This window comes from Macrotis lagotis, chromosome 6 (genome assembly GCF_037893015.1).
Source record: "Macrotis lagotis isolate mMagLag1 chromosome 6, bilby.v1.9.chrom.fasta, whole genome shotgun sequence".
Classification (NCBI taxonomy): domain Eukaryota; kingdom Metazoa; phylum Chordata; class Mammalia; order Peramelemorphia; family Peramelidae; genus Macrotis; species Macrotis lagotis.
In genome coordinates, this window is record NC_133663.1 from 120,372,622 (window position 1) to 120,397,390 (window position 24,769).

Below are 24,769 nucleotides of genomic sequence, written 5' to 3' on the forward strand. Positions count from 1 at the left end.
GAATTGGTGCTTTCAAATTTTGGTCTTGAAGAAGACTTTTGAGAATCCCTTGGACAGTAAGGAGATGAAGTCAGTCAGTACTTAAAGAAATCAATTATGTCTATTCATTGAAATGTCAAAAATTGAATCTGAAGTTTAAATATTTTGGTTATATATATATATATATATATAAATATATGTATATACATATATATGTATATAATGAAAAGATAGTATTCATTATCCTTCATAAATACTGGTGCCTAAAAATGAACACATTTTTGTAGATATTAACTGACCACATTTCTCCCATCAACTTTAGTTTTCATGAAATGAAATAATATAACTTTTGGAGCACTGAAGAGAATAGTATTATTTCTGATTTGTTCTTTCTTTGTTTCCTAGTTTATTTACAAATAGAAGATTTTTTTGACCTACAGCAAACAACCTGCACAACTACATGATGCAACAATGTTTGCACGTCTCTCAAGAGACATGATAAACAGTGTTGACAAAGGGAGTTAAGCCCTACAGTAGTGTGCCAAAGAGGAGATTGAAGAATGATGGTATGAGAGCAAACCAAAATGTTTAGAAAATTGGATGGCCATATAAGATCAATAGAGGGCACTCTTTTCATATGTAATGATCTCAGGAATTTCTCAGTCTTCTAAAATCACAGAGATCCCCTATTTTGAAAAGTTTTATACCTAGAATCTTTTCTGGAATTAGATTACTATGTATTTTTATAAATAAAATAAAATGGCATATAATAAAAATAAAGTGAAAATCAGAGGTAAAGTTAATTTCTCTCAGTCTTAAAACAATTTGACAAACTAAACAGCAGTGAAATATATGCTACAATTCTAATTAAATTAGTTCAGGTCAAATTCCAGCCAAGATGGAAGAGACAAGACAGGCACTGTGCAAAGTGGTCTTCCCTCATATATAATATGAAACAACACTCTTAACAGAAATTTGATCAACAAAACCCAGAAAAAGAAGTTAGGAGAAGAACATCTATGAACAAGGTCTGTTTCTGGGGATTGTGGTTAAGCTGGAGGCAGAGCACCGAGAACCAACCCAGGGCAGCAGGATGAGAGCCCGTATAACCTAAGATCAGCTGAGGAGGCTTTGACTGTGGGAGCTGGGGTCCAAGAGCTAACTAGGCTGCAGAGGCTTTGTGGGCCTGGAGGGCAAGTTCTGGCACAAAGAGTTTCCAAGTGTGGATGAACATCAATCCACTGGGCTTGGGCTAGTCTGGAGGACCAAGGGCTCCATACTTTCATGTCAGTGGATTCCAGTGGGCAGCAGAGATACCTCAGCTGAATGGGGAAATTAATTACCTCACCCCAGAGCCTACCCCACATTGTTCAAGGATAAAAGTATCCAGCTGTGCTACCCACAGCCTCCAGGCCTAGGGAAAGAGCCTCAAATCAAGGTCACAGACCCTTCAGTGAAAACAGCCAGTACCCCCTACTCACCGGCCTACTTGGAGTTACTAAACTCAGTGAGCAAACCCTCTAGGGATCTCAACAACAAGCCTCTGTGAACCAGCCCCGTCCCCAACACGAGATCTTAGGAAAATAAAGAAAGGTCAGAGGAAAGGGGGGTCCATAGAAAAGAACCTAGAAGAAAGATCCTAAATCAGAGAAATTTAGAACTTCTGGGGAGAATATGATTTGATCTCCAGTCCAGAAATCAGGAAGGAGTTTAAAATCAATTAGAAAATTTTGGAAAAAAAACTCAAGAGAAGTTTAACACCTTGCAACAAGAAAGCAAATCCTTGGAAAATAAAGATGGACAAATGCAAAAATTAAATAATTCTCTCAAAAATCTCAATTGCACAAATGGAAAACCCCTTCAAAAAGAGAATTGATCAATTGGAAAAAGAGTTGCAAAAGGTAAATGAAGAAAATTCTTCTCTAAAAAGAAAAATGGAGTCTCTGGGGGAAAATGACTTCATGATACAACAAGAATCTATTAAACAAAACCAAAAAATTGAAAAAAAAGAAGAAAATATAAAATACCTTATCTGCAATACCACTGATCTTGAGAATAGAACCAAGAGAGACAATCTAAGAATCATTGGCTTTCCTGAAAATATTGAAGAGGAAAAAAGCCTGAACTTCATATTACAGAAGTTAGTGATGGAAAACTGCCCTGATACCATGGAAACAGTGGGCAAAATAGTTATTTAAAGAATACAACAATCCCCAAAATGAAAACATCAAAGCATATTGTGGCCAAATTCCAGAACTATCAGATAAAAGAAAAAATCCTATAAGCAGCCAAAAAGAAACAATTTAGATAGCAAGAAGCCATGGTAAGGACTACATTGGACTTGGCTGCATCAACATTAAGGCATCAAAGGGCTTGGAATATGATATTGAGAAGAGCAAGGGAGCTTGGAATGCAACCAAGAATGCACTATCCAGTAAAACTGAGCCTTCTATTCTAGTGGCAAAGATGGGATTTAGTGAAATAGGAGACTTCCAAATCTTCTTGATTAAAAAGACCAGAGCTATATAGAAAATTTGGACATAAAACAGGAGATTTAAGAGACACATGAAAAGATAAAAATAAACTGCTATCCAATGTGATAAAACTGGCAATATTCCCACCTGAGAGTAAAATTCTCATAACTCTCAAGAACTGTAACTCTCTTAGAGAGAATATATTTAGACAGGAATAACAGACACTCATGACTTAACTGGGACTCTGATAGAATGATATAAAAACAGCATCTCCCTAAGAAGAGGGACAGTAAAGAGATGAGAGGATGGAGGAGACTGAATGAGGTAAATCACATTACATAAAGAATTACAAAGGACCAACTGCAACAAAGGTGAAGCAAGGGAGGAGGTGAGAACCACCTGAATCTTACTGTCATCAGATTTGGCTTAAAGTTAACATACACACTCTCAGTTAAGAAACTTACCTTACCTTTCAAATAGTTAAAGGGGAAAGGGGGAGGGTGGGAGGAAAAGAGCAACTAACAGAAGGAAGAGAAGGAAAAAGGGACAAAGGGAAAGGGGAAAGAAAAGGGAGGGTTATTGGATATAAAGGGGCAAACTGAAAATGGTGGGATTCAGAAACAAAATTCTGGGGATTATTGATAAAGTGGAAAAGGGGAAAAATATAAACAGTGGAAAGATAGCATGGAAGGCAATAAAGGGTTACTAATTATAACACTGAATGTGAATGGGATTAACTTTCCCACAAAATATAAGTGAATAGCAGAGTGGATTAAAAACCAGAATCCTTCAATATACTGCTTACAAGAAACTCATTTGAAGTAGAGAGATACATATATAGTAAAGGAAAAAGGTTGGAACAAAGTATATTTTGCTTCAGCCAAAATGAAATGAAAAAGCAGGGGTAGCAATTCTTATCTCAGAAAAAGCAGATGCAAAAATGGATCTCATTAAAAGAGATAAGGAAGGAAGGAAAATATATCCTTCTAAAAGGTACCATAGCCAAGCAATTTCAATACTATGAAGTTAAATGAGTTGCAGGACAACAAAGGCAGAAAAATTCTACTGGTGAGAGACCTCAACCTACTACTCTCAGATTTAGATAAATATAGCCATAAAATAAACAAGAAGGAAGTTAAGGAGGTAAATGGTTTGTTAGAAAACCTAGGCCTTTGGAGAAAAATGAATGGGGATAGAAAGGAATATACTTTTTTCCTGCAGTACACTGCACTTACACAAAAATTGACCATGTCCTAGGGCATTATAAACCTAATCATCAAATGCAGAAAGGCAGAAATAGTGAATACATCCTTCTCAGATTATAATACAATAAAAATCACGTGCAAAAATGGTCCAGGGAGAGATAGTCCTACAGCTAATTGGAAACTAAATATCCTCATTTTAAAGGATGAATGGATCAAACAACAAATTATAGAAAGAATTAGTGATTTAATCCTAGATAATGACAATAACTAAACAACATACCAAAACTTATGGAATACAGTTAAGGTAGTTATCAGGGAATATATCATATCTTTAAAAGCTTACATGAATAAATTAGAGAAAGAGGAAATCAATGAACTTAACATGTAGCTAAAAAAATTAGAGATGAACAAATTAACCCCCCCAATTAAATATCAAATTAGAAATTCTAAAAAATTAAAGGAGATATTAATAAAATTGAAAGCAAGAAAACTATTGAACTAATAAATAAAACCAAGAGTTGGTTCTATGAAAAAAATCAGTAAAATTGATAAACCTCTGATTAATTTGATTTTTTTAAAAAAGAAGAAAACCAAATTGCTAGTATCATAAATGAAAAAGGTGAGCTCCCCACCAATGAGGAGAAAATTAAAGCAATATTTGGGATTATTTAGCCCAACTGTATGCCAATAAATTTTATAATCTAAGTGAAATGGATGGAATATTTACAAAAATATAAGTTGCCCATGTTAAATGAAGAGGAAATTAAATACCTAAATAACCCTATCTCAGAAAAAGAAATTCAGCAAGCCATTATTTAACTCCTTAAGAAAAAATCTCCAAGACCAGAAGAATTCAAAAGTGAATTGTAACAAATATTTAAGGAACAATTGATTCCAATTTTATATAAACTCTTTGGGAAAATAGGTGAAGAGGGAACTTTGCCTAACTCTTTTGATGACATCAATATGGTGCTGATACCTAAACCAGGAAGAGTCAAAACAGAAAATTATAGACCTATGTCCCTGATGAATATAAATGCAAAAATCTTAAAAAAAAAAATCTTAGCAAAATGACTACAGCAAGTTATCATTAGGATAATATGCTATGACCAAGTAGGATTCAATATTAGGAAAACTATTAGTATAATTAATTATATCAATAGAAAATCTATCAGAAATTATATGATTATATCAATTGATGCTGTAAAAGACTGACAAAATACAGGACCCATTCCTAATAAAAACAGTAGAGAGCACAGGAATAAGTGGATTGTTCCTTGGAGTAATAAGCAGTATCTATCTGAAACCATCAAGAAACATATGCAATAGGGATAAGCTAGAGGAATTTCAAATAAAATCAGGTGAAACAAGGATGCCCATTATCACCACTAATATTCAATATTGTATTAGAGATGTTAGCTTCAGCAGTAAGAGAAGAAAAAGAAATTGAAGGAATTAGAATTGGGAAAGAAGAGAAAAAACTCTCACTCTTTGCAGATGACATGATGGTAAACTAAAAAACTACTAGAAACAATTAGCAAGTTTTGAAAAGTTGCAGGATATTAATAAACCCTCATAAGTCTTCAACATTTCTATATATGATTAGTAAGATACAGCAGAAAGAGCTACAAAGAGAAATGCCATTCAAACTAATTTCAGACAATTTAAAATACTATCTGCCAAGGCAGACTCAGAAACTTTTGAAAACAATTACAAAACACTTCTCACACAAATAAAATCATATCTAAATAACTGGGCAAATATTAACTGCTCATGGATAAGCTAAGCTAATATAATAAAAATGTCAGTTCTACCTAAATTAAACTACTTATTTAGTGCCCTACCAATCAAAATTCCAAAAAATTACTTCATTGATTTTGAAAAAATTGTAAGTAAATTCATATGGAGAAATAAAAAGTCAAGAATTTTCAGGGATTTAATGAAAAAAAGTGCAAAAGAAGGTGGCTTAGCCCTACCAGATCTGAAATTATATTATAATGCATCAATCATCAAAACTGACTGGTGTTGGCCAAGAAACAGAGTGGTGGATCAGTGGAATAGACTAGGTGCAAAAGAGATAGCAGGACATGATTATAATAATGTGATGTTAGATAAACCCAAAAAAGTCCAGTTTGGGGGAATAAAAACTCTCTCTTTGATAAAAACTCTTGGGAAAATTGGAAGTTACTATGGCAGAAACTTGGATTAGACCAACACTTCACATTCTTTACCAAGAAAACATCAAAATGTATACAGTATTTTGACATAAAAGACAATATTATAAACAAACTAGGATGTCAAGGAATAGTTTATCTGTCAGATATATGAGAAGAGAAGCAGTTTATGACCAAGAGATGGACAGCATCATTAAAAACAAACTAGATAATTTTGATTATATTAAATTAAGAAAGCTTTTACACAGTCAAAACCACTGTAACCAAGATCAAAAGAAATGTAGTAAATTGAGAAACAATTTTTACAACTAGTATTTCTGACAAAGGACTAATTTCTAAAATATATAGAGAACTGAGTCACATTTATAAAAAACAAAGTCATTCTCCAATTGACAAATAGTCAAAGGTTATGCAAAAGCAATTTATGGAAAGGAAATCAAAGTGATCCATAGTCAAATGAAAAATTGCTCTAAATCATCATTTATTAGAGAAATTCAAATTAAAGCATCTCTCAGGTAACACTCATACCTCTCAGACTGGCCAATCTGACCAGAAAGGACAATGATCAATATTGGAAGGGATTTGGGAAATCTAGGCCACTAATACATTGTTGATGGATCTGTGAACTCATATAGCCTTTCTGGAGAGCAATTTGGAATTATACCCAAAGGGCAATAAAAATGTTCATACTTTAGGATCCAGCAATATCACTACTAGGTCTATAACCCAATGAGATTATGAAAAATAGTAAAAACATCACTTGTACAAAAATATTCAAAGAAGTTCTCTTTGTGGTGGTAAAGAATTGGAAATTGCATGAATGTCCATCAGTGGGGAATGACTGAACTAATTATGCTATATGTTCATTATGGAACACTATTGTTCTATTAGATTCTAGGAAGGATGGGAATTCAGAGAAGCCTGGAAGGATTTACATGAACTGATGCTGAGTGAGATAAGCAGAACCAGAAGAACATTGTATACCATACCAGTAACATGGGATTGATGATCAATCTTAATGGACTTGTTCATTTCATCAGTGCAACAATCAGGGACAATTTGGGGGTAGCTACGATGGAGAATACTATCTGTATGCAGAGAAAGAATTATGGAGTTTGAAGAAAGGCTAAAGACTATTACCTCTAATTTTAAAAAAAAACTGTTATCTTATGTAATTTTGCTATTATTTTCCATTAAGTTTGTGATTTCTCTCTCAATGCATTCAGCTTATTTCAATGTATAGCATGGAAACAATGTAAAGACAAACAGACTACCTTCTGTGGGGGTGGGGATAATGAAACAGGATTAGGGGAAATTGTAAAATTCCAAAATAAATAAATAAATAAATTTAAAAAAATTATTTCAGGTCAAACCTCTCTAAAAATCAGATCAACAAATTAATCAGTACATAAAAAATACATTTATTTAGAATCAAGAAGTTGCAATTTGGAGCAATGAACTGTCTTACTCAAACAAGGAAGTTCAATGAGGGGAGTTAGAATTTTATATAGTCAGAAGTTGACAGGGGGATGCCAGATAAAGAGATGGTATAGGGATGATTCACAAACTATTAATTGAAAGTTGGTCCTATAAGGACCGCAGTATCAGTTTAAGCCTGTTCTAACCAACAGAAGCAGGTTGCTGATCAGGGATCACCTATAGTGTCATCAGAATAGCCAAACTGCTGGAAGACAGGAAGTGCTAACGAATTTCTATCCCAGTATAAAGGTAGGTAGAAAGCGCTGACCACAGCCAAGATTCCCAGGAGTCTACCTTTGGAGAAGGGGATGATTCAACATTTCTAGTCAGGTCAGGATAGGGGGCCCAGTGTTTCCCAGGTATTGATACATACTTCAAATACAGGCTCTAACACTTACTAGACATATATCCATGGATAAATTACTTAACTTTAAGCCTCCGTTTAATATTAACACTATCCATATTATGTGTCTATTGAGGTATAGTGGTTTGTGAGTCTAAATGCTGCTAAAAGAGAATGATTAGAATATAAGTTATTGCATTGCTTGTGCCAATTTTTTTTGACAAGTATATAAAAGCAAACTTCATTTATCTGTTTCATCAGGGAATGAAATATTTCAGAAAAGTTATCTTTTCTAGATAACTAAAATGTATTCTCTAAGTGTTCAGATTTCTTTTTTTAAAAATTACACATAATGTTTTCTTAGTGAAATCTTTAAAACTATTTGTTAATAGCTTTTATCCTTAATAAAATAAGGATATCAAATGTTCTCAGAGATTTACTGTGTGTCTATTGTCTTAAAACTTGCCTAAATTCAGAGAGACTCATCACCAGGTCTGACAACAGACTGATAATATTTTTTGTTTTTTGTTACATCTATTCATTACAATCTAAATTAGAGAACTATTATTTTTTAGTGAAATGAGGGTCCTTGTGGTTGATATTACAGATTACAGTATCATAAATAGAAAGGGATGGTTTGTCCCTTGTTCTTGAAGAAGACCATGACATCAGGGAGGTGATGTCATTACAAGCCAGTGAATTGGATTTGAGTTTGGTGGGGCTGTGCTAAGTCACCAACCTCACTTTCTCCTCCAGAGTCATCTGGATCCAGTGGTCAGATGTGAATTGAGACATCTGGATATGACCCTGAATTAGAGGCAATCAGGATTAAGTGACTTGCCCAAGGTCACACAACTAGTAAGTATCAAGTAACTGAGGTCATATTTGAATTCTTGACTCCAGGGATGATACTATCCACTGCACCTCCTAAAGAATAAACAACCATAGAATCTATATAGTCCAAATCCTTATTTTTACAGAGGAATTAGCCATAAAAGCCTATAAATATGATTCATCCACAGCTCCTTGAAGTAGTGAGAAAAATCTGATCAATTTTTTACTGATCTGACCTTAATATTGTTAATACCAATCACACTATAATAGAGGGAAAACAAGTGAATAATGTCTATCAATTCAAGAGGTCCAAATTCTATATTCACATTTCAGGTTACTGGTACAATCCATTCTGGGGTAGCCTGGTGGTGAAGTAAATAACTTGCCAGACTTGGAGTAAGGAAGACTCATCTTCAAATATAGCCTCAGACACTTACTAACTATACTACCCAGGATAAGTCCTGCTTGCCTCAATTTCCTCATCTGTAAAAAAGAGCTAGAGAAGGAAATGGCAAACCATTCACTCCAATATTTTTTGTCAAGAAAATCCCAGTTGGGATAATGAAGAGTGATTAAAACAATAGCACAATCACCACCATCAACAACAAACAACATCTCATTCTGATTTCCTTTCCCACTACACCTCACCCCTATCCCAAGAAAGAAGGTAGGTGTGTTTTACTCTTTCTCTTTCTGCTTAATTTTCTCTTTTCCAGGATTTAGTTCCTGTGGACACAGCCATGTCCATTAGATTAATAATATATATTGACAATTGTCTTGACACCAAATGGTTTTTTTTCTGGTTTGTATTGCTTATTCTTCATTATTACAAGGATTAATGCAATCAACACAATGTCATCTACAAATAGAAGCAAATGGAAGAGCTCATCAGATAAGAAGAATCTCTCTTCAACTTGGATTCTTCATTGTCTCCAAAACAGTAGTAAAAATCATGCATAATTAACACTCATAAAAATTTACTATGAATAGGAAAAGAGACCTGTGGGTTGGTAATTATTAATGTTTTTTAGTTGTTTTCTTTTAACTATGAGATTTGCTCCCCACCCCCACACCTTTGATACCTGCTTTCCATTTTTCTTTCTATGTGGCTTGGCCATCTCTTTTTTTTCTTATTATTTCCTTATATTACATTGTTACTTCTTCTTATATTACATTTTTACCTAAAGTGTTTGTGTAATATATTCTACTCATATGCACATGCATCTTTTCATTGTAATTTGGGTTGCTGCCATTTTTAATTCTCTTAAGTTTTGTGAGGTTCCATGATTCATAGTCATAGATTATCAATGGGAGAATGCTACTGTTAAAAGGTGGCCCTGCAGCAGTAAGAAGCTTAGATAAAAGGGAATTTAAAAAAGAATGATGGAGAACAGTTTTCTCCCATTTTTTTCAGTTTACACAAAACTTTCACTATTCTGCATAAAACAACTTCAGGAGTCAACTTCAAGGAAAAAAACCAGCATATACAACAGATTGTTTATGTCATATTTGATAGAAAGAATTGGTGAGATTTGGGAAAGGATAAAAATGGATTTTCAATTAGATCTATTATGCTTGTTAAAGAGGATATTTATAATCTGATTTATATGCTAATTTTACAGAGAAGATATGGTTGCTATGTTTATAGAAATTGCTTGGTAAAGAAAAAAATTCAGAAAAGTTGTGTTTATATTCAATGATTGATTCCATGATGTTCCTTTACCTTACTCGGAAACCATTGTGCTAATCAAAGTGACATTCTAAAATATCATTTGCTAAGAAAATTATTTATACATGATTCCTTGGGTCTAGGCAAGGAGTAAAGATTAAAAAAGGTATATTTACTCTGTAATTTTCCAGAGTGTTGTAATAGTAGTAGTATTAATAGTAGTAGTAGTAGTAGTAGTAGTAGTAGTAGGAGGAGGAGGAGGAGGAGGAGGAGGAGGAAGAAGAGGAGGAGGAAGTAATATTAGTAATAGTAGTAATAGTAGTAGTAGAAGTAAGAGTAGTAGTCATAGTTACTATAGAGTAAGAGGAGTAGGAGTAGTGATGATTAAGAATAATACATCACATTACATAGTTCTTTACAATTTGTAAATTGCTTTACATACCATTTGTAGTAAATATGTATTGAACACGAGACTATAGAAGCTGGGTTTGAATCTTGCCTCAGAGACTCAATTATGTGCTTATGCTTTTCAATCAATGATTGATGGAGTGTCCAAAAAATCGTACTTTCCCTCATGAACATCTCTTAATTTTTTGATTTACATTTTATTTCCTTACACATTACTCAAATAGTCTTGTTGTAAGAGTAAACATAATCTCCCCTCCCCCCCCACAAAAATTTTAAAAAAAACCATGAGAAATAAAGTGAAAGAGAAAAAAATGTACTGCAGTCTGTGTTCAGGTAGCATCAACTCTGTCTCTGGAGTGGATTACATTCTTTATCATAAATCCATCAGAGAAGGTACTTCCATATTTTTCCACAATTGCTGTTGCTGATTGTAATTCCCTCCATCCATTCCTCCCCACTACCATTTATGATATTTTCTCTCTCTTTTCACTCTGTCCCTCTTCAAAAGTGTTCTGTGGGACAGCTGAGTGGCACAGTAAACAGGGCAAGTCCTGGGGCAAGGAGACTCCAAGCCTGCCTCCCACCCCAGAGATCCAGCAACATCCCAGCCCTGTGGTCCTGGATGAGTCACCCTATCCCACCACCTTGCAAAAAAGTAAAAAAAAAAAGTATTGCATCTGACTACCCTCTCCCATGATCTACCCTCTCCTCTATCACTTACATCCCCCCTCCCCTCCCCTCCTCTCCTTTCTCCCATCCCCTTTCTCTCCTTTTCCCTCTAGATTTCTGTACCCCATTAAGTTTGTATATTGTTTTCTCTCTGAGCCATTTCCAATGAGAATGTTGGCTCACTCATTCCCCCTCACCTTCCCCCCTCCACACCATTGCAAAGGTTTTTTCTTTACTTTAGCCCATTCTACCTCTCCTTTGTCTTTCAACCTATTGACTCCTTTTTTACAATGTATTACACTTTCAAATTCAGTTCCATTCTGTGCCTTCTCTATATATGCTCCTTCTAACTGCTCTAATAAATGAGAAGGTTCATATGAGTATTATCAGTATCACCTCCCCATGCAGGTCATCATCATTAAATCCCTCATAATTTACTCTTCTCATCCACCTCCTCTATGCTTCACTTGTATTTGAAGATCAAACTTTCGGTCCAGCTCTGACCACAATTCCACTGAATGTCTATCTTTTCCCCTGGAAGAGATTGTTCAGTTTTGGTTGGTAGTTGATTCTCAGTTGCATTACAAACTATTCTGCCTTGTGGAAAATTATATTCCAAGCCCTGAGAGTCCTTAATGTGGATGCTGGTAAGTCCTGTGTAATCCTGACTGTAGCTTCATGATAGTTGAATTGTTTCTTTTTTTGGCTGCTTGTAATATTTTCTAACTTGGGAGTTCTGAAATTTGGCTATAATATTCCTGGGAGCTGTTTTTTAAAATCTCTTTCAGGAGGAGATTGGTGGATTATCTCAATTTCTATTTTGTCCTCAGCTTCTAAGATAGGGCAATTTTCCTGTAGAAATTCTTTAAAAATGAAGTCTAAGCTCTTTTCCTGATCATGAATTTTGGGTAGCCCAATAATTTTTAAATTATCTCTTCTGGATCTGTTCTCCAGGGCCTTTGTTTTTTTCAATGAGATATTTCATGTTTCCTTCTAGTTTTTCATTCTTTTGGTATTGTTTTACTGTTTCTTGATTCCTTGCAAAGTCATCAGCTTCCTTTACCTCAATTGTACATTTGAAGGAGTTGGGTTTTTTAGAAAGATTTTATTTATTTTTGAATTTTACATTTTCCCCCCTAATCTTGCTTCCCTCTCCCCACCCCTACAGAAGGTAATCTGTTATTCTTTTCATTGTTTCCATGGTATGCATTGATCTAAGTTGAATGTGATCAGAGAGAAATCATATCCTTAAGGAAGAAACATAAAATATGAGCTATACCAAAATTACATAATAACATTTTTTAAAAATTAAAGGCAATAGTCTTTGGTCTTTGGTCAAACTCCACAATTCTTTCTTAGGATACAGATGGCATTCTCAATTGCAGCTACCCCAAAACTGTGTCTGATTGTTTCTCTGTTGGAATGAGCACGTTTAATAAGTTTATCACTCCCATGTTCCTGGTAGGGTGAACAATGTTCTTCTGGTTCTACTCATCTCGCTCAGCATCAGTTCATGAAAATTCTTCCAGGCTTCCCTGAATACCCAGCCCTCCTGGTTTCTAATAGAACAATAGTGTTCCATCACATACATATACCACAGTTTATTAAATCATACACCAGTTGATGGACATTCACTCAATTTCCATTTCTTTGCCACCATAGGAGTTGTTTTCTTCAGAGTTTTCTTATCTCCTTTTCCATCTGGTCAATTCTACTTTTTAAAAATATTCTCCTACAGTAACTTTTTGGACTGCATTTTCCATTTGACCTAAACTGGTTTTCAACATGTTTTCTTCAGCATTTTTTGGGATCTCCTTTACCAAGCTGTTGACTTGGTTTTCATGTTTTTCCTACATCTCTCATTTCTCTTCCCAATTTTCCTCTATCTCCCTTATTGGATTTTCAAAATCTTTATTAAACTCTTCCATAACCTGAGACCAATTCCTATGTTTCATGGAGACTTCAGGTACAGAAGCTTTGACTTTGTATTCTTATACAAAGGACCAAGTAACTGTCTATGGTTGGATTTTTTGTCTTCTGTTGTTTGTTCATTTCCCCAGTCTATGACTTGATTTTAAATATTTTTTTTAAAAATGGAGCTCTGCTTCCAAGGTGAAGGATCCACTGTTCCAAGTTTTTAAGGGCTTTTGCAACTTTTTTCAGGGGTGCACCCCCCCCCCATCCCACCCCAGGCCTGAAATTTTTCAATTCCTCCAAGGTCTTAGTAGAGATTCTGAGTCCTTTATTGACCTGTGATCTGATCTGCAGATGACCACAAATACTCCCCTCTACCCTAGAACTGAGAGAAGGGTCCCTGCTCCACTGCAGGCAATGAACTCTGTTGTGCTTTTGCTCCTCTTCTTGAGATTGTAATCCCAAACTACAACCCAGATCTGACTCTTTTACATAAAATTGTAAAGCCACAGAGTTCTGCCTCAGGGATAGCAAAGAGACCTCTGTGCTTTCCCCTGATTCCCTTATCATCTGTGGACTGAGCACTTTGGAAGCAGCTGCCAGGTGGCTTCCTTCCAGGTGACTCCCCAAGTTAGCACCTGGATCCAGGGGCCAGGTCTGTGTTAAGACCTGTGCTAGACTGGGCTCCCTTCTCATTCTGGTGTGGCATAATTTTCCTGCTGAGCTTCCCAATTGTCCTTGGCAATCCCTGGGCTGAGAGGTCTGCAAACCACCTTTGCTGCTGGAGCCAGGAGCCCACCTAGGCTAGAGGTGCCTCTGGCTGTTCCTGAATGTTGGAATCTGTTTCCTCCTGCTCAGGCCAGGCTGCCCTCTGGCCATTGTGTAAGAGATATTTCCCTCAGATCTTCAAAGTTGTGTTGGGCTTGGAAATTGTTTCACTCAGTCTTTTTTGTGGGCTCTGCCACTCTAGGATTTGGTTAGAGTCATTATTTAAAGTATTTGGGGGTGGTCTGAGGGAGAGCTCCTGGGAGTCCCTGCCTTTTCTCTACCATCTTGTCTCCACTCCAGGGGTAGAATTTAAATCAACCACATATACTTAGATATTCTTTCTCCCATCTTCCTTTAAAATAGTTGATTTTCTATTTCTTTTATCCTGAATCCATCAAGGAAGCAAAGGTAACAATTATAGTGATCTACTTGATTTTGACTTTATTTTGGATTTAAAAATACCCCTCGTTTTAATCCGCCCTGAATATTTGCAAGTTACTTTCCTCACAACAGTCCTATGAAGTAATTGAGAGCAGGCTTTGTAGTAGAAATATCTATCTAGTTTTAAGATTAAGAAAATGTTATTTATGCCTGCCTGATTTTTATGAGGACACCCTCTTAATCAGATATAAATTCCCTCCTATTGTTCAGTGTAACTTCATAATTAATGTAAATTCGCCAAGCTAAGAGCCACCTCATCTCAACCCTCTACCCCCCTCTAGTTTCCAGTCTTTCAGAATGAATACCTGACCTCAATCATGTAGAGGGGGTGGGATATCTTTACCCCCTTTATCACTAACTGTTCCCTGCACAGGAAGTGGGCGAGACTATGAAAGTCTGACTTCAACTCTCCTTCTGGCTAAACTCACTCCAGTCTCAACCTAGCCAGGTCTTAGGGCTGTTTGCCTTTATTTACCTCAGGCAATCTTGTCTAGATCTTTGTCATTCAGCCTGTCCTCAAGCAGCATTTTGACTCTCCAGGAAAAAGTTTTAATCTGTGAATGTTGCAGGCTTGTAAAATAAAAAAAAAAATCCTCAATTTATCTATCTGCAGAGCTAGTGGTGAGTTTTTCACTTTCAAGAACACTCATCTTTATGAGGGACCTGATTTTTCTTGGTAGAAATAAAATTGGTTGTTTCTTTCTTCCAGTTTTTTCCATTCTTTCCATGCTTTTCCACTCATGTTTTTGTCCAGCATAGGTTAATTTTTTCTTGCTTCTGATATTCAGGAAATTTCAAGTTGGCTTTATCTTTGGTTATTCTACCCTTAGAGATGTGAGAAGCAAGAGATTTTTCTTGATCTCAGAGGTGGGGAGGGCTGTGTTTGTGTGTGTGTGTGTATGAGAGAGAGAGAGAGAGAGACAGAGACAGAGACACAGAGAGAGACAGAGAGAGAGAGAGAGAGAGAGAGAGAGAGAGAGAGAGACAAAGCAGGATAGATAAGAAACATTTATATAGGGGAAAGGGTTAAGAGATAGCCTCCCTTTATTTTCTAAGATGAATTTAGCTGAGAACTTACTTAAATCAATGAATAATTGTTTATAATATGCACCTTTACATAGAAAATGTGGTAAAAGAAACCAAGCTAAACAATAACTCTTAAGTTACAGATTGAAATCTTTGTTCTGCTTCTGATTTGTCAAGGGTGAACTTTAACTGAGCAATTTTAAATCAATTGAGAATGCAAATTTCCCACTGTCATCAAAACTCAGCAAAATTTAGAAATAGCAGTTTGACCTTAGACTAGAGCAGTACTGTCAGACTGAGATTAAAATGGGGGCCATTAAGCCTTATATAAAGATATTTTCATATTGCATAGTGACTTGGAAAACAAATTAACATTTTTTTAGGGAGGCTGGGAGAGAGTGCTGCCCCTTCAGTCAAGAGAATCTGAGTTCAAATTCATCTTGAGACACTTCTTAGCTATGTAACTCTGGACAAATCACTTTGCTGTCTTTGCCTCTGTTTCCTCATCTGTAAAATGAACTGGACAAGGAAGTGGTAAACCACTCCAGTATTTCTGCCAGAAAATTCCAAATAGGGTCAGCAAATGGACTAATGGACTCAACAGCAAATGTTCTACTTTATTTTTATTCATTAAATGTTTCCCAATTACATTTTAATCTTGGCCATGCAGTTGATACCTCTAGACTTCAAGACAGTCTTATCTTTACAATTTCTTTTTAATCTTGAATTCTGACTTGATTATTTATAAGTTGTATATGAAACATGGTGCCTGTCATTACTTCCTCTCTGCCCTTGATCCATTTCCACAAGTCCCTTCCCCATGCTCCTCACCCCTCAAAATGAAATTGCCAGCACTTTTTTTCTCAATCCACCCTAGGCAAGTCATCTTTATTCTTTGATTTTTCATTCCCATAAGTTTATAATAAGCATAATGAATCACATGACCTCTAAGCCCGGGGGTATGTTGGTGAATGGTTTACAACAAGTTTTCTAGGAAAAAAATACAACTCACTTTTAAGTTTAATCAGCATTATTAGCATTTTCCTATCACTTTCAGTCTAGACAATCAATAAAACAATAAAACAACTTCCAATTTGTAGTAATTGATTGTTATTTATCCGGCTAGGCTGACCATACAGATGAATAGGAATCTAATTACAATTTCTATAAAATAGAAAGAGAAGTATTTGATAAAAGAGTAAAATAACCTTTTTCTCTGTGTGTCACATCAAATACATAACATCTAAATGTGGAAAATTGATAGTAAGAGAAAAAATTAAAGCCAAACTGGTTTGGGAGAAAGGAGACAATTGGAATGAGGCTCACAACTTTTTATCCATGAAAATTGGAGAGGTTTTTCCTAAATTTCTATAATAAAGGGAATTACCACTTAGTACCTCTTGTCTAGATTCTTATAAAAACCTAGAAATCAGACTCTGGGCTTTTGGTCTCTATTTCATATCTATCCACCCTTCTCAAAGCTACCAATACCATTTTTACCCCAAAATATAAACCTGTGTGTCTGACTTGCTCAAGATTATTCAGTGGTTCTCTATTGCCTTTAGAATAAAATATAAAGAAAAAAAAGAAAATAGAAACATGTGTTAGCTCAACTTGTAGAATGATTCCTGATGAAGTAGAAGAAATATTTCATACCATACAATTTTCTTCTGTGAAGTCCTTACGTAGCCTGTGGTCATCTGATTTCCATTCCATTGTGATCTAGATAAATAGTTCCATTGTGGGTTACCTCAAAACTCATTCAGATGACTACTCCACAGAAATAGGGTACTATTTCTCTTTCTTTCCTTTCTTTTCCTTTTTCCTTTCCTTTTTCTCCTTTTTCCTGTCCTTTTTCTTTTTCCTTTCCTTTTTTTCCTTTTTTCCTTTCCTTTTTTCCCTTTTTCCTTTCATTTTTCCTTTTTCCTTTTTCCTTTCTTTTTTCTTTTTTCCTTTCATTTTTTCCTTTTTCCTTTTCCTTTCTTTTTTCCTTTTCACTTTCCTTTTTCTTTCCTTTTTTCCTTTTTCCTTTCCTTTTTTCCTTTTTTCCTTTCCTTTTTTCTTTTTTCCTTTCCTTTTTTCTTTTTCCTTTCCTTTTTCCCTTTTTTCCTTTCCTTTTTTCTTTTTCCTTTCCTTTTCCCCTTTTTCCTTTCCTTTTTTCTTTTTCCTTTCCTTTTTCCTTTTTCTTTCCTTTTTTCCCTTTTGCTTTCCTTTTTTCCTTTTTCCTTTCCTTTTCTTCCTTCTTCTTCCTTCTTCCTTCTTCCTTCTTCCTTCCCTTCCCTTCCCTTCCCTTCCCTTCCCTTCCCTTCCCTTCCCTTCCCTTCCCTTCCCTTCCCTTTCCTTCCTTCCCTTTCTTTGAACCTATATTGAATCTTAAATACATTAGTTTCTTCTCCAAACTCACCCAACAGGCTGTCCCTTAACACTGCTCCCCTATATAAATCCTTACTCTTGGTGGAGCTGCTGCTATTGGCCCAGCTGCACTTGTACCTGCTATTTTTTTTCTTTCTTATGCTGCTCTCTCTCTTTTTGGTACTTATTCCCTGATATTTATTGAAGCTTGCTGTTTCTAAACCCCTCAGGGAATGAGTCCTTTCCTACTGCTTTTACTGTCTTTATCCCTCTCTTTCCTTTAGCTTCTGCTAACCACAGTACTATGTAAACAATTTTTTTTGTCCCTAAATATTTCTGGGTCAGAGTTAAGTCTCTGACTAACCCAAAACTAAACCACACTCCAACATTTCGAGTCTTCATCCCTGACTCCCTTTCAATACTTATCGTATATTGCCCTTATATGTTTGCCATATATGATCTCCCTTCCAAATAAACTGCTTTCCTTCTTCTCTGAATTTCATACACCATTATCTGCTTCTGTTTCTTTGTATTGGCTATCTCCCATAGTTAAAATGGATTGTCCCTTCTGATCTGTTAAATACTCTATTTTCTTCAAGGTAGAGCTCATATTCCCTAGGAAGGATTTCCTTATCCCTAAATTGTTAGCTCTCTCTCTCTCTCTCTCTCTCTCTCTCTCTCTCTCTCTCTCTCCCCCTCTACTCAAATTGTATATACTAATTGGTTTTTAAGTCATGTTCTCATATTTATTTTTTGTATTTCCAGCACTTAGCAGAGTGTCCTCCACATGGAAACAGGTTAATGATCTTTATTGTATTGGATAGATTGGATCTAAATCTGTTTTCCTCTAAGTATGTGATGTCAGTAATTTTTATATCAGGGAGAATGTCATTGTGTTATTCTTCCCAGGGGAATTTGCATTGTGAAATATCTTTTATTGTTCAATGAATTTTCTTTCTTTTCCCCCTTATTATAGTGATTTCAAGCATCAATGAGCAGATGGGAGAGCTATTTTTGTACCTTGGGAAATTTTCTAGGACTGACAAAATTGTTTTACATAGAAAATAGGTAGCCCTGATGAATCAATTCTGGGGTACTGATTCGCATTACTTCTTGAACAAAACTCTTACCTGACAGGGAATTGTTCATACCTCTATTTCCAATATTTTGGTGTCAATTTGTTTCCATAAATGATTTTGAGACTGTTTTACTATTGATGGACTCCATTTGTGTTTATATCTGAGTTTTCTTTATATTTTCTTTTTTTCAGATTTTATTTATTTACACGTTATCATAAGTCCATCATAGAAGTTACGTCCATATTTTTCCACATTTACTTTTGCTGATTGTAACTCCCTCCATCCATTCCTCTCCACAACCATCTATTATATTTTCTCTCTCCTTTCATTCTGTCCCTCTTCAAAAATGTACTGTGGGGCAGCTGAGTGGCACAGCAGACAGAGCACCAGCCCTGGGGTCAGGAGGCCCCAAGCCCACATCCCACCCCTGAGACCCAGCAACCATTCGGCCCCATGGTCCTGGACAGGCCACCCAATCCCAGCACCATGCAAAAAGTAAAAAAAAAGAAAATGTATTATATCTGACTACCCTGTCCTATGATCTACCCTTTTCTCTATCACCCACATCCCCTCCCCAGTCCCCCTTCTCTCCTTTTTCCTCTAGATGTCTATACCCTATTGAGTGTGTGTGCTGTTTCCTCTCTGTCAATTCTGATGAGAATGAAGGTTCGTTCCTTCATTCCCCCTTGCTTTCTCCCCCTTCCATACCATTGCAAAAGCTACATGAAATATCTTTTATATGAGATATCTTAGCCTATTCTACCTCTCTTTTCTCTTACTCCCAGTACATTTCCCTTTCACCCATTGACTCCATTTTTACAATATATCTTTAAATTCAAAAAGAGCCTCCCCCCAAAAAACAAAACAAAACCAAACAAAACTGGGATCAGTAACATGGTGAGCCCGGCAATGGAGAAAATCACTGGAGGCTGGAGGCCGGCTTGGAAGGGAGGCAAGAGCTCCTTTCGCGGTCCAGGGGCGCGAGGAGGACGCGCAGCAGGGAGATGCCACCGAGATGAAAGGCAGAGGCGCAGGCATCGCCTTGAACCTGGGAGCGGGGGTGGGGTGGGAGCCTGGGGGAGGGTGTCCAGGAGGCAGCTGCAAGTGGAGGGGGGGTCCCGTGGGAAGCCCCTTCTGCCCTCAGTTCCCTTTTCTTGACTTCGAAGGTCCCCCACCTGCCCCACACTGTTCCGGATCCAAGCTATTCCCTTGGGATGGCCGTTTCTGGGGGAATGGGGGAGGGAGCGCAGTAGCACCAACCCGACAGCCCTGGCAGACTCCTGGGTCTGCGAGGGGTGGGGGCAAGCAGCGGGCATCACTCTGACTCAGGAAGAGCGGAGACCTGAATGCCAAACTGAAATCAGGTCCGGAGCCCTGCCAGGCCCCCACTTCACAGGAAGAGTGGGGGGGGCATCTGGGCTCCTTGGCACCAGTCTGGTCCTTTGAGGGTCGTCCCTGGAAGCAGCAAGCTGCCTCGAGCTCACCTCCCAACTCCAGGTCCAGGGGAAGACATAGACCCCCACCCAGAGGCCGGCAGGGATGCCTGGACCACAGTGCCCGTGGCTCACCCGGGCTGCTGCCAGGCCCAAAGGTGCCCCTGACCCCCCCCCCCCAGGCCTTTGTATCCGGGGGCCAGCGGATTGTCCATTTTCCTTTTAATCGTGTCTGTGAACCTAGCTCAGCCAAGACCCCAGGGTGCCAGTGCTGGGTTACAAGGGGCACTGCCCAGTTGCTCTGAGAAGGGGGAGGGGCTCGGGCGGCACCGAAGCTGCTTCCACTCGGGAAGGATGACACGACACGGTCCCCCTCCTCTCACTTCCTGCAGCCACACAGGTGCACCAGGTTCTGCACCGCCAGGACCCTGGAGGCGTCATTCTGGCCTGAGACCAGGTGCCGATCCAGGGCCAGGTGAGCGGCATCCACCGCTGAAGCTGGCACCGGCGTCCTCCACGAAGTCTTCCATGAGGATGGCAGGCTCCCAAAGCCGGGCTGCCGGATGAGCTCGGCCACCGAGCGCCGGGGCAGACTGTAAGCCCGAAACACCCAAGACTCGTCCGTCCTGGTGGCGCAGCAGGTGGGCTTCTGCTCAGTGCTGAAATGCCCCAAGGTCCGGGCCAAGTAGCCGCTGTTGGCAAGGCCAGTCAGTGACCCCGGGCAGCTGGGGATGAGCAGGGCGTGGTAGCTGGCACCATCAATGGACTCCCGCTTGGCGGGGCTGGCCTAGGCTTTCTTGCGGAGGTCCTGGATCCATCACATGGTGCTTTCCTTCACACCCACAAAGTCCAGGGCCTTCCCCCCCGGGGTGGCCACTTTCGGGGTGAAGGCGGCGCTGCCCGTGGTGAAGTAGGGGAGGAACAAGGGGCTGACCAGGCGGGCCGGCTGGGCTGCGGCTCGCGCCTGAGCCCGGGCTGCGCTCCCCCCGCCCCCCCCCCCCGCGTCCACTTTACCTATATTTTCAAAGATGTAATCTTCCTTCAAAGAAACAAATAGAAAGAAATGTTCTAATATGGTTTAACTTCTAAAACTGGAAAAAGAGAGAAAGATGAAGAAGCAGAAACTATGGATGAATTTTTCACTTAAGAAACAACTGCAATGTTACATTTTCTGGTACTGGCGAATGCCCAGAATAATATATTTTTTTTCAGAATAGAGATTTTTTTTGCCCCCTATCTTTCTGCTAAGCCTTTTAATATAATATCTATCGTGAATTGTTCTCTGTTTTTTCCACTCAACATCAAAATGAAATGTGGATTTAAAAAAAATAACTTCTTGACAATAATGCTTTCTTTCTTTTTTCCTCTAACAGAAAATTCCATGTCATTGAGATACTATTTTTTTTTAGAGAGAGAGAGAGACAATACAGAAGATAGAGCATCAGTGTCTAATATGCTGGCTTATTGATTAGTTCCAATGACTAATATTTATTCTTTAGTTTCATTTGCATTTCCAATAGTTGTTATTTTAGAGGAGGTTTTAGTTTAAATTTTATAAATCTTAAGCTTTAAAATAACAGATAGGAAGATTGCTATTTACTTTTCAAGGTGCTATTTATTCTATGGAATTTATTACTCAATGAAAAGATGAATAAAAAAATCAGCTCTTGATAAAGAATCATGTAGCATATAGTAAATGAAAACCTGAGATATATTTGGCTAATTGCAACCAAGATAACACACATACACACTATATATATATATATATATATCCATAAATACATATATGTATACATATACGTTTTGTTTAGATATGCACAATGAAATTTGTTTGAGTTCTACCAGAATGAAACTAAAACCAAGAATGGACATAAAAGCGAGAATTGTTTTTTTTTGATGAACACCTACTATGAATTCTTCAACAGGATCATATGTAAGACACTTTAAGAAACAAGAGGAGAAGAACTTATTTTGGGAATTATGCAGGTGAGGGGAGTGAATTCCTTATATATTATTGATACTTATTAGCAATTTTCTTCTTCATTTCTTCCCCACACACACATATTTAGAGGTACAAATTAATGCTGTCCATAAATTCTACTATCTGGATAGTTTACAGCTCTAGGCCAACACTTACTGATAACAGAAAATCAACTTAAAAAGTCAAACAAATTTATTAAGAGTATATTAATTAATGATTTTAATATGTTGCAAGTCAATAAAAATGGTCATAATAGTATCCAGTTCTGTTTGGGCTATAAATATTAATTCTACTACAGAAATTATATTTGGTAAGAACAGTTTCATTTATAATATAATAGTCATCTTACTAAAGCAAGATGATTGTCATTAACTTTTGTCATTGGAAAAGCAATTCCCATTGAAATATGGCTCTTTTGTATGCTGGAAGAACTTCTGTATAAGATGTTTTGGGGGCAGCTAGGTGGCACAGTGGATAGAGCACAGCCCTGGAGTCAGGAGTACCTGAGTTCAAATCTGCCCTCAGACACTTAATAAGTACCTAGCTGTGTGGCCTTGGGCAAGCTACTTAACTCTATTTGCCTTGCAAAAACCTAAAAATTAAAAAATAAAATAAGGTGTTGATAAAGCTAGAATTGGGCCAGAAAAAGGAATGCCTGAAAAATGAGCTGAAATGAGGCAAATGTAAGCACTGCTTAAAAAGAGATGGGAACTTCTGTGAAATAATCAGAGCTAGGGGACAAAAACTGTATAAAGATCAATAAGTAAAGGGCTTTCTTGAATATTGTGCATCTAGGCCAGAAGGAAACTTTCAGATCATCCTGTTCTCACCTCCAATTCTTTAGATGTGAGGAAATTGAGGACCTAAGAGTTTAAGTGCCTTGGTCAAGACAGCTAAGAAGTATTGGTGTTTTGAAATTTTAGTTATGCCTGTCTCTTTTGGTTCTATTTTAGTAGTTTTATTGGGAGAGATACTGGAATGGTTTAATATTTACTTCTTCAGTACATTTTACAGATGAAACTGAGGTAGACTGAGTTAAATGGCTTGCCTTAGGTCACTGGGCTAATAATGTCCAAGGAAAGATCTGATCTCAGGAGTGAATCTTCCTGTTTCCAGACTGAAACTCTCTATCCGCTGTGCCACCTAGCTGTCCTACCATGAGTTGTTATTATTCACTTCCCATGTTAAATCTGAGCATAAAAGAAAGTTGTTCTTAAATTGCTAGGATAATTTAGCTTTCATTTGCCCTCTAAAAAGTCTTTAAATGTTAATATATTTTTATTCATTTTAATGAAATAATATCAACTGAGTTTTTGCTTTAATGATAATATCTGTAACTGCTCTGTCTCCAGTGGTGGTAAAAGGCTGGGACTGGAAAAGAACTATTAAAATTTTAAGCATGTGGATTGAAACCATTTTGGTCATTAGCTAGTTGTCCCTGAACAAGTTATTTAATCTTTGTGGGCCTTAGTTTTCTCAACTATTAAATTAAGGAAGTGAACTAGACCATTTCTTAAGTTAGTTTTTTTTAGTTTTAAATCTGATGCTTAAGAACAAAAGCAAAAATGCAAAATATTTTAAAAGATAATCTCTACAAGTAATTCCACTAAATTGTATATGGACTAAAGCCATCCAAAGAAATAGTACAATATTAAACAAAGATAAATATTGAACAGATAACAAAATAGATTAATTGACCTGGTAGAGATGATAAAGCTATTAATATAGCTGGATTGAAAAATGAGGTCTTATAACACCTTCTTCAGTATTCTTTTCATAATTATGATTAAAACTAGAAGCATACAGAAATTTTTTACTTAAGTTTTGGAATCATATTTTTCAGAAATTCAATTTCATAAATATTCATAAATTGTTATTTTTAACAACTGTAGGTAATTAAGATACCAATCACCTTTAAATTATTTTTTCATAAAGATGAAATGATGAAATTTGAAATGATGAAATGATAAGAAAAATGATAAGAAAATTCACTAAGATGAATGAAATGAAATTTAACTCAGGTTACATAGCCTATAAAGATCAATATTTTTTGAAAATATTATGTATAGGTCACCTAAACCTAAATATCAAGTCATTTTTTCCCTTTGATAATAGAGCAAAAGTTCAAGAATATAGAAGGAATTTCCCATTTTCTGTGTAATACTTCATTTCATATTATCAGGTCTAGACTATTCTATCAGCAATTGTCATAGTTTGCTTCTTCCTTGGTCCTTGACCATATTAAAAAAGAAAACTTGTCTGATCTCTTTATGATGAGCTAGAAGGGGTTAGTAATTTGATTCTCAAATGGTCACTTAAAAAGAACACATTATATGAAACAAACAAAAAAAAGATAGCCAGGAGACAAATTGTGCAGTTACAAATTGTCTACTGACTATTCTTCTTTTATTCTATATGTCTTTTTTGGATGATCAAATCAGGATCATAAACATCTTGAAAGCCTAAAAACATGCACCAAATAAAATAAGAAGAAATTTGTTAGGATTAACCAGAAAGTACTGTTCTTAGTTCAAAAGTTTA

The 24,769-nt window shown here is 36.8% G+C and overlaps 1 long non-coding RNA gene and 1 pseudogene across 1 annotated transcript in view; both read right to left on the reverse strand.

Annotated features, from left to right (window-relative positions):
• LOC141491807 (uncharacterized) overlaps positions 1-24,769 on the reverse strand; it is a 295,727-nt gene that overhangs the window by 231,341 nt on the left and 39,617 nt on the right. The window lies entirely within an intron of this gene.
• LOC141491504 (glutamine amidotransferase-like class 1 domain-containing protein 1 pseudogene) overlaps positions 18,397-24,769 on the reverse strand; it is a 41,823-nt pseudogene continuing 35,450 nt past the window's right edge.